The sequence below is a fragment of the Gorilla gorilla genome, chromosome 9 (assembly GCF_029281585.2).
Source record: "Gorilla gorilla gorilla isolate KB3781 chromosome 9, NHGRI_mGorGor1-v2.1_pri, whole genome shotgun sequence".
Taxonomy (NCBI): domain Eukaryota; kingdom Metazoa; phylum Chordata; class Mammalia; order Primates; family Hominidae; genus Gorilla; species Gorilla gorilla.
In genome coordinates this window covers 86,189,450-86,201,533 of record NC_073233.2, presented here as the reverse complement: position 1 = coordinate 86,201,533, position 12,084 = coordinate 86,189,450, and the positions used below count along the sequence as shown (strand labels likewise).

At 41.0% G+C, this 12,084-nt stretch overlaps 1 protein-coding gene and 1 long non-coding RNA gene across 4 annotated transcripts in view; one reads left to right on the top strand and one right to left on the bottom strand.

Moving 5' to 3' along the window:
* LOC129525613 (uncharacterized) overlaps positions 1–3,877 on the bottom strand; it is a 51,522-nt gene extending 47,645 nt beyond the window's left edge. Inside the window, exon 1 of the long non-coding RNA XR_010129168.1 lies at positions 3,800–3,877. This is a non-coding gene — a long non-coding RNA (uncharacterized lncRNA). The remainder of the gene's footprint in view (positions 1–3,799) is intronic.
* GAB2 (GRB2 associated binding protein 2) overlaps positions 1–12,084 on the top strand; it is a 206,701-nt gene that overhangs the window by 99,068 nt on the left and 95,549 nt on the right. The gene's annotated exons all lie outside the window — the stretch shown is intronic.

The following is a 12,084-nucleotide window of genomic DNA, read 5'->3' as shown; positions in this document are numbered from 1 at the left end:
AAATAAGAATGTGGTTCAAGGTCCCTGGTGTGCAAGAGCCAACCTTCTGGAGTTTGCGTACCATTCCTGCCTTTATCTGTGGGAGCTGCTTGAGGCAAAGGGATCTTTCTTTCCTCTCCTTCCCTACTGCCACTGCCGTTGTTCAGGCTCTTATCCTGTTTTGTCTGGGCTTCCTGTTTCCCTTAATCTGTCCTCATCTATGCTGTTGCCAAAGTGATATTTCTACTATGCACACTGGATCCTATCCCTCTCCAGTTAAAACTGTCAGTGGTCCGCCACTGCCTTCAGGATAAAAGTCAAGCTCCTTTTCACAGCTTTTTTTTTTTTTTTTTTTTTTTTTGGCATTTAACAATCGGATCCCAAAATGTCTTTCCTGACTGGCTCCCACCGCTTCTCTGGACTGTTCCAGGACCCTGACTAGTGCATGCACTCTGTAAGGTGCTTGTGCTGGTCCCTCCTCCTGATAGCCCTTCTGCCTCTGTTCCACCAGATTCACTCCTAATCCCTCCTCTCCCTCCTCAAAAAGAAGTCTCCCTCAATTACCAACTCTCTAATGGATTTTCCCTGGTAGGTAATCAGTTCTGTTCCTGTAACCCTCTAGTAGCAACTATATACAAGATTGTGATTTCTATTATTATTTTCCCCTAAATCAGGAATTATCTTCCTTTTGTATATTCATATTTGTGGATCCCCAGCCCTTAGTACAATATTTGACACATAATAAATGCTCCAGAATATCTTTTTCTTCCTTCCTGCCAGGTTGTTTGTAAGTTCTTTTACCTTCAATGTGTTCTTAGTTTTAGAGTTAAAAGGAAATGTAATGTAGTTTAATCTTCTTCTTCTTTTTCTTGTTTTTTAATGGTTGACAAAACCAAAGCCCAGAAAAGAAAAGAATTCGCCCTGGGATGCTCAGCCAGATATAATGGCAGGGCTGTTTAGGGCTGATCTCCTTAGGTAACTTAAAAAGAACCTTGAAACAAAAGATTGCATCAGGAGGAAAGGAAGGAGCAAAGATTCGTTGCCAAGTTCTTTGCTGAATGCTTAATATATGTTACCTTTTAAAAAAAATTATTTCTTCTTTTGATTGTGATAAAATACGCATAACATAAAGTTTACCATCATAATCATCCTTTTTTTTTTTTTTTGAGACGGAGTCTCGCACTGTTGCCAGGCTGGAGTGCAGTGGCTCCATCTCAGCTCACTGCAACCTCCGCCTCCCAGGTTCAAGCGATTATCCCGATTCAGCCTCCCGAGTGGCTGGGACTACAGGTGCCCGCCACCACACCCAGCTAATCTTTGTATTTTTAGTAGAGATGGGGTATCACCACGTTGGCCAGAATGGTCTCAATCTCTTAACTTATGACCTGTCCACCTTGGCTCCCAAAGTGCTGGGATTACAGGCGTGAGCCACTGTGCCCGGCCCATCGTAATCACTTTTAAGTGTATAGTTCAGTGACATTAAATGCATTCATATTGTTGTGCAGCCATTACCACCATCCATCTCCAAAACTCCTTTCAGCTTCCCAAACTGAAACTATACCCATTAGACATTGATGCCCTATTCCTCCGGTCGCCTAATAACCACTGTTGTACTTTTTGTCTCTCTGAATCTGGCTACTCTAGGTTTGCCATGTAACTTTGTCATATAAGTGGAATCACATGATATTTTCTAACTGCTTATTTCACTTAGCTTAATGCCCTTAAGGTTCATCCCTGCTGTAGCATGTGTCAGAATTTCCTTCCTTTTTAAGGCTGAATAGTATTCCATTGTATGCATATACTGTGTTTTATATCTCCATTCATCCACCAGTGACATGTGGGTAGCTTCCACCTTTTGGCTCTTCTGACTAATGCTGCAATGAACGTAGGTGTAAAAATAATCCATCTGTGTTCCTGCTTTCAGTTTTTTGGGGTCTGTATCCGAAAGTAGAATTACTGGATCATATGGTAATTCTATTTTCAATTTTTTGAGGAATTGCCATACTCTCTTCTGTAGCAGCTGCACTATTTTATATCCCCACCAACATTGCACAAGGGTTCCAGTTTCTCCATATTCTCACCAACACTTATTTCTATTTTTTAAAGTAGCCATATTAATAGGTGCAAGGTAGTATTTCATTGTTTTGATTTGCATTTCCCCAATGATTAGTGACATGAGCATCTTTTCATGTGTTTCTTGGTCATTTTGTATCCCTTCTTTGGAGAGATGTCTATTCAAGTCCTTTGTCAATTTTTAGTTAGGTTGTTTGTTTTTGTTGTTATTGTAGTTCTTTATATATTCTAGTTATTAACCCCTTATAATCCTGTACTAGTCAGTGTTCTCCAGAGGGACAGAACTAATAATATGTATATATGAAAGGGAGTTTATACATATTTCATAATATGTATATTATGAAGTAAAGAATTGGCTCACACAGTTATAATGCGAAGTCCCACAATAGGCCATCTGGAAGCTGGGGAAGAGAGAAGCCGGTAGTGGCTCAGTTTGGGTCTGAAAGCCTCAAAACCAGGGAAAACAACAGTGCAGCCTTTAAGTCAGTCCCAAAGGCAGGACACCCACCCCCTGGCCCCCCGTGCAAGTCCCAGTGTCAGGCCAAAGAACCTGAAGTCTGATGTCCAAGGGCAGGAGGAGCGGGAGGAAGCATCCAGTATGGCAGGGGGAGGGGGAGTGGGGAGAAGGAAGCCAGAAGCCTCAGCAAGCAAGCTTATTCCACCTTCTTCCGCCTGCTTTCTTCTGGCCATGCTGACAGGCAGTAGGATGGTGCCCAACCATATTAAGGGTGAATCTTCCTTTCTCAGTACACTGACTCAAATGTCAGTCTCCTCTGGCAGCACCTTCACAGATAAACCCAGAAACAATACTTCACCAGCCATCTAGGCATCCTTCAATCCAATCAAGTTGACACCTAATATTAACCATCACAAATCCTTTACCAGATATATGATTTGCAAATATTTTCTTCCATTCAGTGGATTGTCTTTTCACTTGGTTGATTGTATCCTTTGATTCACTAAAGTTTTAATTTTGATGTCCAATTTATCTATTTTTTGTTTTGCTACCTATACCTTTCGTGTCACATCCAAGAAAACGTTGTCAAATCCAGTGTCATGAAACATTTTTTCTATGTTTTCTTCTGAGAGGTTTATCATTTTCACTCTTATATTTAGGTCTTTGGTCCATTTTGAGTTAATTTTTGTATATGGTATAAGGGTCCAGCTGTTTTTTTTTACATGTGGATATCCAGTTTTCCCAGCACCATTTGCTGAAGACTTCTGTTATTTCTTTTGCATTTGTGTGATAGTCCTAGGATGTGTTATAATTACCTTATAGATGAGAAAACAGAAGGTGAAATATTCCTGAGGATCCCCTAAAAGCAGGCTTCTTGCTATCCTTGGCAATTCAAAGACATTAAAAAGGGGGGAAAGCCATTTTGAAATAATGCGAGAAGAAGAGGGGAATAGACTGAGAGGAAAAGCAAAACAAAATAAAATAAGATTGGGATAGACAGCCAGCCGTGAGCAGAACTTTGAAGTGTGTTTATAATTCACTCAGAGACCTCCTCCCCCCTGCCCTTTTACTCTCCTTCCTTCTCTTACTCTCTCAATTAGCTCCTTCAGTTTGCTGTCTCTTCTGAAACTCTTTGAAAGCTTTTCTACAGTCTGTGTCCAGCCTGTTTTCTGAGCTTTATCTGCTGTCTCCCTCGCTGCCACTGTGAAGCTGCAATGGAGTCGTGTTAGTTCTCACTGCTCCCATAGCAAGCCCTGCCTTTACAGACCACGTTCATTTAATTCACTTTACCTTTAACGTGCCATGGTCTTTCTCCAAGGCCTCTTGACGGTGGTGGCACCTCTTCACCTCTGCGTCCCAGTAGCATTGTGGCACAGAGGTGGCTGTTCTGTAAATGTGTCAAAAAGATGACTAAACCGACAGTTTTTGTTCCTTTGCATAACCATTCCACATATGCAATATAGTCTTACCTTCCGGGATTTAAAGTAAGCATGTGACCTGGTCTCTGTCCACCAGTGATTGTAATCTAGCTGGGAGAAAGCAAGGTACTTTTATATACACTTGACACTTTAATATTCTGTATAACATGTTATACTTGTAACCTTCAGTGAATGACAGGGAAGACTTGTTTTATCTCCATTTTATTAAGATACTAAAGCACAGCAAAGTTGGGGTTTGGCTGAAATCACATAACTAGCAGAAGATCAAGGTGGGACTTAAACCTAGGGGACTGACTTCAGGCAAGATGCTTAACCACTTAAAGCTACTCAGTTTGTTCATCTACAAAATGAGGATAATAGCATGTACTTCCTAAGTGGTTGTATTAAAAATTACACCATGTGAGTGAAGAATTTTGGCATGTCATATGGGACGCAGTGCAAGCTACTATTACTTGTCTGTCTATATGGTGTTTTTTGTCACTGTTACAACACACTTTCAGTGTATTACTTTGGAAAAGAGGCTTGCAAGTACCATCACAACGGTTTCTCCCTGGACTTTTGGAAATATTAATGGCCACTCCTGTTTTACATGCGAACCCTATGTCAAGCACCTCCTGTGATGCCTGCCTGACTCAGGGCTCAATAAATGGTTCCTTTACTTCCCCTCCTGGCCTTGTGCTTTTATGGGTGAATTGCACAGGACTTGACACTCCCACATCCAGAGGCTAACTAGCTGAATAACCCAGCTAGAACTAGAACTTAGAATTCTGCCATGTTTTTCAGACTGTGTCTTCTTTTCCATTACTCTTTCTGCAGTCTTTCATGTGCTCTCTTCACATTTTTTTGGTAGGTGGATTTAAGTTGGTAGGATCACTGAGGCATAGTAGAAACTAATCTGTACTGATACCTTATTTTCAATTTGTAGAGGCCCCAGGGCACTTGTGTGATAAATGTTGCTATGTAAATTAAAATGCAACTAAGGGTCTCTTCAGTGTTTCTTAAATAAAGTTTATTATATGTGGTAATTTGCACCTAGAGGCTTTTGTTGTTATTTGTTGTAGTGACTATGGCAGTAATGAGCCTGCTCCCAGAAAAGCTTGGCACATGCCCCATAGACAGTTTATTTGCATTTGGCTGGACTCCATGGTGTACCCTGAACAAATGAATCAGCCTATTGGAGGGGTAGAGAAACTGAATCATAGGGAGGCTGTGGGTCTTGCACATGATCCCTGGTGATCCTGAGGTGGGGCAATACCAGAGTTCTATGTCCTGTTCCTAGCTGGATTATTCCTTAGCCTCAGGATTTGGGAGTATCAAGCACCTTGCAGTTCACCCTTAAAAGCACAAAGCGAGGAGGGGAAGTAAAGGAACCATTCATTGAACCCTGAGTCAGGCATCATATGAGGTGCTTGACATAGGACTCGCATGTAAAACAGGAGTGGCCATTAATATTCTCAACAGTCTAGGATTCGGATTCAGTCTTTGCTTTATTGTGGTAGGTAACGCTGTTTATCTGGCAGCTGCATTGATCCAAACCATGTGAAGAACTGGAAAAAAAAGTGCTGGGAAAAAAAAGCTTTAGAGTGATCCCAAAGAATACACTAAGGCTTATACACATCAGATTCTCGTGACAACCTTATGAACAGAGCAAGTGACACCTTCTTCATGAATCCTAGCCCAAGGAACTTGCCTGAGATGTGGTGATCACACAATAAATAGCAGACCAAGGACTGATAGATCACCACCCAGAGATTCTCTAAGAGTTAACATGAAACAGTATATCATGTTTTATATTACACACACACACAAACACATATTTTTTAGTTCCCGTTTCTGCCACCCTTGATGGGAGTTGAGGACACTAGATCTGAGAAGTTTCAGTACTTTTCTGAGACATGTGGGGCAGGTCTTGGTGAGCAAAAAGAGCCCAGAGGACAGAGTCATAAGTCCTTGCTTTGCCGATTTATAACTATATATCTACAATTAAGTTACCTAACCACTTCACCCTCCCAGTTTCTTCATCTTTAAAATTGGATAATAGGCCAGGCGCAGTGGCTCACGCCTGTAATTCCAGCACTTTGGGAGGCTGAGGCGGTTGGATCGCCTGAGGTCAGGAGTTCATGACCAGTCTGGCCAACATGGTGAAACCCTGTCTCTACTAAAAATACAAAAAAAATTAGCGGGGCATGGTGGCGGGCACCTGTAATCCCAGCTACTCAGGAGGCTGAGGCAGGGGAATTGCTTGAACCAGGGAGGTGGAGGTTGCACTGAGCTGAGATCGTGCCACTGCACTCCAGCCTGGGTGACAGAGCGAGACTCCGTCTCAAAAAATAAATAAAATAAAATGAGATAATAATAGTAACAACTCACAGGATGTTGTAAGGATGGAATGAACTCTTATCTGTAAAGTGCTTAGGAGAGTGCCTGGCCCAAAGTAACTGTATTTTGTTTTTGTTGTGGTGGTGGTGGTAAAGACCACACAGCTTGGAGAAACCCCAGAATCTCCCTCTTGTTTTCCTCTTTCTTTCTTACTGAAGAACTGTAGGGAAATAACCTTTTTTTTTTTTTTTTTTTTTTTTAAACTCCACAGGTCATGCTGGCTCAGAGTTTACAGTAAACACCAGGGACATTCTGTTGGTTGTGCCCTCAGTTCAGGGCATCTTGTGTAATGTTCTGCCCTATGACACAGACCTAGAAAAAGGGCTGTTTTCAAGCCTAGACATGGGAGGAAGGTTGGTATTCTTCGTAATTTGCAGCAAGGCATGAAGCTGATGTCTATCACTAGAGCTAGCCCTGGACAGCATTGTTTGTTAGGTAAAATTGTCAGTAGAACTCTGCTCTGCCTCTTACCTGTTTCTCTCACCCTGTCTCAGGGCCTCAGGGCTCTGGCCTCTGTATGACCTGGTGGGATTGAGCTTCAGTAGGCACCTCTTCTTGCCCACAGCCTCATACCTAACTACCGCCTCGCTCCAAGTCCAGTTGTCTCAGGCTTTCTAGGTGTCTTGCTACTCTGGTAAACTAATTGTATCTTATGTATTTATGGAAAGAATTAATGAATAAACAAATGCATGGAGGCAATTTAAAAGCAATATAATAAGCAGTACCAACACCACTGCCTGGCCCACAGCCTGGACGCAGAGGCTTTTGTTGTTATGTTACAGTGGCTCAGTGAAAACTTATTGAATAATTTATTACTTTTGGTGTAATGCATTTACTATCCTAACCGTATGTTTGAATCCCAGTTCAAATGCTCTATCCTTTGTTGAACTGTTCTTATATGAAATACAAATTCTTCCTTTTCTATAATAGAACTTTATAGGAAAGTTTATATATATAATATTCTTTAGGGAAAGAAAAAAAAAACAACCTTTATATTACCTTACTTGATTCTTGTAACAACCTGGTTAGGATTATCATCTTCATTTTATAATTGAAACTGAGGCTTAGGTATATGAAAGAGCTCATGTTTATGCAGCTCTTAAGTAATGAAGCTGACCCCAAAACTTACTTTCATGTATATAAAATGTACCTAATAAGTGTTCAGTAAATATGGGGGGAAGAAAAAACTTACTTTCATTTAGTAAATTATTTTTACCTCAGTACATTATATAGGCAGATGTATATTTTATGAAGTTGTGCCCATATTTTAGCTTCCCCACTAGAACAGAAGCCCTTTTGATCTGAGAACTGTCCCATCTTGTTGCCTCTGCTTCCCAGAGCTTCATACATAATAAATGTTTGAAAGTAAATTGCTAATTTTAACAGGGTTCTTCAGTGGCAGAATTTCATACAAAATCATTGTAGTGAAAGAAAAAACCTTTAGTAAGGAGACAAATCAAACTTTTTTCCCCTGTGTAGAGAGCTCCCTAATGGGTCTTCTTATTTTTTTAGAATGAACTGTAGGACATACCCACAAGGGTACTCTTTCTGATGGGTGATACGAGGCTCAGGGTTTGTGGCAATGAACTTTGCTCTTTCCCACACCTGAAGCTGCAGCTGTAACACACATCAGAGACTGAAGGACAGTGGCGCTGGAACACGACCAGGCCTGGGCTGCGGTTCGCCTTGGCGAACTGAGATTCATCACTATTAATATCTGAGTTTCCATTAATAACCCTTTTCACTGTGAGCTCATTTAAATCTTCTGTTCTCTAAGCTATTTTTAACCACACATTCTTGGGCCTGGGCCTGGTTCCCGCTTACAGATCATAACTTTCATTTTGATTTTTTTTTTTTTTTTTTTTTTTTTGAGACAGAGTCTCGCTCTGTCGCCCAGGCTGGAGTGCAAGTGGCATGATCTTGGCTCACTGCAAGCTCCGCCTCCCAGGTTCACACCATTCTCCTGCCTCAGCCTCCCGAGTAGCTGGGACTACAGGCGCCCGCCACCACGCCCGGCTAATTTTTTTTTTTTTTTTTTTTGTATTTTTAGTAGAGACGGGGTTTCACCGTGTTAGCCAGGATGGTCTTGATCTTCTCACCTCGTGATCCACCCGCCTTGGCCTCCCAAAGTGCTGGGATTACAGGCGTTAGCCACCGCACCCGGCTCATTTTGGTTTTTGTACTTGCAGAAATAATAGGAATTCTGCCCAACCCCTCACTCCCTCCACCCCCACATTTCTCAGAGGAGTGTATTGAAATTGTAGGTGGGACAATTCTTTGTTATGCAAGATTTTATCCTATGCATGGTTTGAGGTTAATATACCTGTCCTCTGCCCTCTAATGCCTGTAAGGCTTTCCAATCATTGTGACAACTTACCCCACCACTGCCACCACCACACACACAGGCGCGCGCGCACACACACACACACACACATTTCTAACCCTCCCCAAAGTGAACCGTACTGGGACTGACTGAAAGCCACTATAACCAGACACCTCTCTCTGCCACCCTTGATCTCTCTCTGTTGACTTGAGTCCCTATCCAAGGTAGAACTAGGAAACAGGATGTTACTGTCTATATCCTGAGAAAAGCAGCTTTTCTGTTTCTCCAGAGCTCTCCACTTTGTGAAATAGAGAAGCAAATTAAGATCTTGGGGATTGAACTGCTGAGACCAGTTGAATATCATTGTTGCTCTGTCAAGACAGGTTTTTAAAAAAAATATTAGCCAGGCATGGTGGCATGTGCCTGTAGTCCCAGCTACTCAGGGGGCTGAGGTGGGAGGATCCCCTCAACCCTGGGGAGGTTGAGGTTGCAGTGAGCTGTGATCATGCCACTGCACTCCAGCCTGAGCGACAGACTGAGACCCTGTCTCAATTAAAAAAAAAAAAAGGCAGGGGGCAGGGTTTAACCACAAGATTTTATTCTCTTAAAATTACATGAAGGCTGGGGAGGGGGACAGGGACTGGGGAAAGGCTGTTAGTTAGTATGGAATTTCTTTTTGGGTGATGAAAATATTCTGGAATTAATAGTGGTGATGGTTGTACAACCTTGCAAGTATACTAAAAGCTACTGAATTGTACACTGTAAAGGGTAGATTGTATTGCATGTGAATCATATCTCAATTTTTTTAATTGCTTGAGTCTGCTACTCTTAATATTTCCCTACCTGTCATCTGATCTCCCAAGCTTGAAACTTTTATCTGGCAGTTACTTTTGACTCTTCTCTTTCCCGCAGTTTTCATTTCTAGTGGGTCACTAAGACCTAACTCCTAAGTAATTCTCAAATGCCTTTTTTTCTGTCCCCACTCCCAGTGACATTACTCAGGCTCTCCCTTGCCTGTACTGTCGTGACTAGCTGTTAATTTCTCTTCCTGTCGCTAGACTTCTCCTACCCTCAGCATCTTTCCAGGATGTTTCCAACTATGTCTTCAACTTTTTATTGTGAAATGGAATACACACACAAAAATTATATATAATATATACTGTACTATAAAGGAAACACCCATGTAACTACCACCCAGGTCAAAAAATTGCCAGCATCCCAGAAATCCCTGAATGTCTCTTTCCAGTCATATTCTTCTTATTCCACTCCATCCCTTCTTCCAAGTATCATGACTTCTGTGGTAGTCATGCCCATGCTTTTGTTTGCAGTTTTACCATAAGTATGTGTATTCTCAAGAAATATTGTTAGTTCTGTTTATTTTTGAACTTTTGAAATCACATTTTTATACTTGCTTCCTTCTCTCAACTTTGTGTTTGTAAAATTCACTCATGTTGTGTATATAGCTTGGTTGTGTTTTCTTAAAATCTTGATCTGATCCTGTTTCTTCCAATCACATAGATGCTAAGTTCAAACTCCTTGATAATGGCAACATTCAAGGTCCTCCAGGATCCTGTCTTGTAACCCGCCTCTCCATCTTCATTTGCAGCGACCTCTCTCCCCACATCCTTTCCCATAATCACATCAAAGATGCCCTGTCTTTCTTTGAGTAGGGATCTTGCTCTGTCCCCCAGCCTGGAGTGCAGTGTTGCAGTCATGGCTTACTGCACCCTCAGCCTCCCGTATGCCCTCTCTTTCTATGCGTCCTGTGCTTAAAATCTAGACTGTCTTTCTACTCTTTCATCCTAGTGTATTTTTGACTCCCTCCTCAAAGTAGAATAGTCTCATTTTCATAATTATTTATACTCTCTCTCCCTGTTTTAACACTTATAATATGTCTTGTATTGTAAGTGTTATAGGCCCAAGCATCTGGAGTTCCGATGTCCGAAGGCCCAAGGATTTGGAGTTCCAATGTCCAAGGGCAGAGAAACATGGGTGTCTCAGCTTCAGAAAAGAAAATGCTTTCCCTCTGCCTTTTTGTTCTTCCAGGCTCTCAACAAATTGGATGGTGCTCACCCACACTGGGTGAGAATGGATCTTCCTTACTCAGTCCACTGATTAAAATGCCAGTCTCTCCCAGAAACACCCTCAAAGACACACCCAGAAATAATGCTTTACCAGCTATCTGGGTGTCACTTAACCCAGTCAAGTTGGCACCTAAAATTAACCATTACACTGTTATATTCTCACTTCTTTTGTATTAAAAAATAACTTTCATACACTTTATTCCATTGAATATCATGAACTCCTATGTTTGCAGATTCAATTAGTTATAAACTTAAAATGTTACAACTTGGACATTGGGAGCCCCTTTAAATCGTATCTTTTGACTCAACATCTCTCTCTCTCTCTCTCTCTCTCTAACATTTTTTGTAGAGATGGGATCTCACCATCTTTCCCATGCTGGTCTCAAACTCCTGGGCTCAAGAGATCCTCCTACCTTGGCCTCCCAAAGTGCTGGGATTACACGTGTGAGCCATCATGCCTGGCCAAGTCCTTAACATTTTTTTTTCTGTGATTTATTTTTTCCTTTATTTATTTTCCCCATCACAAATTTCATACACAATTCTGTGATATATTTTAAAGCAACCTTGCTTTTATTATTGAACAAAAATAATTTTCAGGCTTACCTTAAATTTTTTTTTAACTTCACAACATAGAATCAACCCCTTTCCAGAGAGTTTTGATTCCTTTGGTAGAGAATAATGCAAAGGACCCACTTCTAGGACTCTAGGTGCACATGAGGTTGTAGAGGTTGTAGTGTTCATAAGCACTGTTGCTGTCATGGGCTACTCTTAGTGACTGAGTTGGAAAGTTAATTTTTTCAAGGTTATGAGTTCACATAAGGGTGCTGTATCTAACTTTTCTTAGAATGCTTGGTTTTATTGACCATTAATACTGTCTCCTACATAAATATTAGGAAGTATTTTTAATTACTTGCTGTGATCACTTGCATTGAATTATGCCCAAATACAGGCCTGGTGAGAGATACATGTTCAAAACAATTAGAAGATAAAAGTTGATATTTATACATAACACATTTTGTAAAACATATATACCTTTATCTCTTTCTGTGACTATGTGAGATGGATGGAATGTGGTCTATTTTACGAACAAGGAAACTAAGGCACACAGCAGAAGTTAAGTGACTCATTAGGGTCATGCAGCTAATAAGTAAAGGCTGGAATTTTAACCTGTATCTTCAGAATCTAAATCCTGTTTATTTTCCACTGTCTGTACATCCTTTCAGTCTCTGCCTTCAAGACGCTTACAAACACTTGTGTACCTGAAATAACATAAATAACATTCATGATGAAGCTTGTAGCTTTATAAACCAAGGATTGCTACCAAATGAAATCTATACTTATAATCCTTTC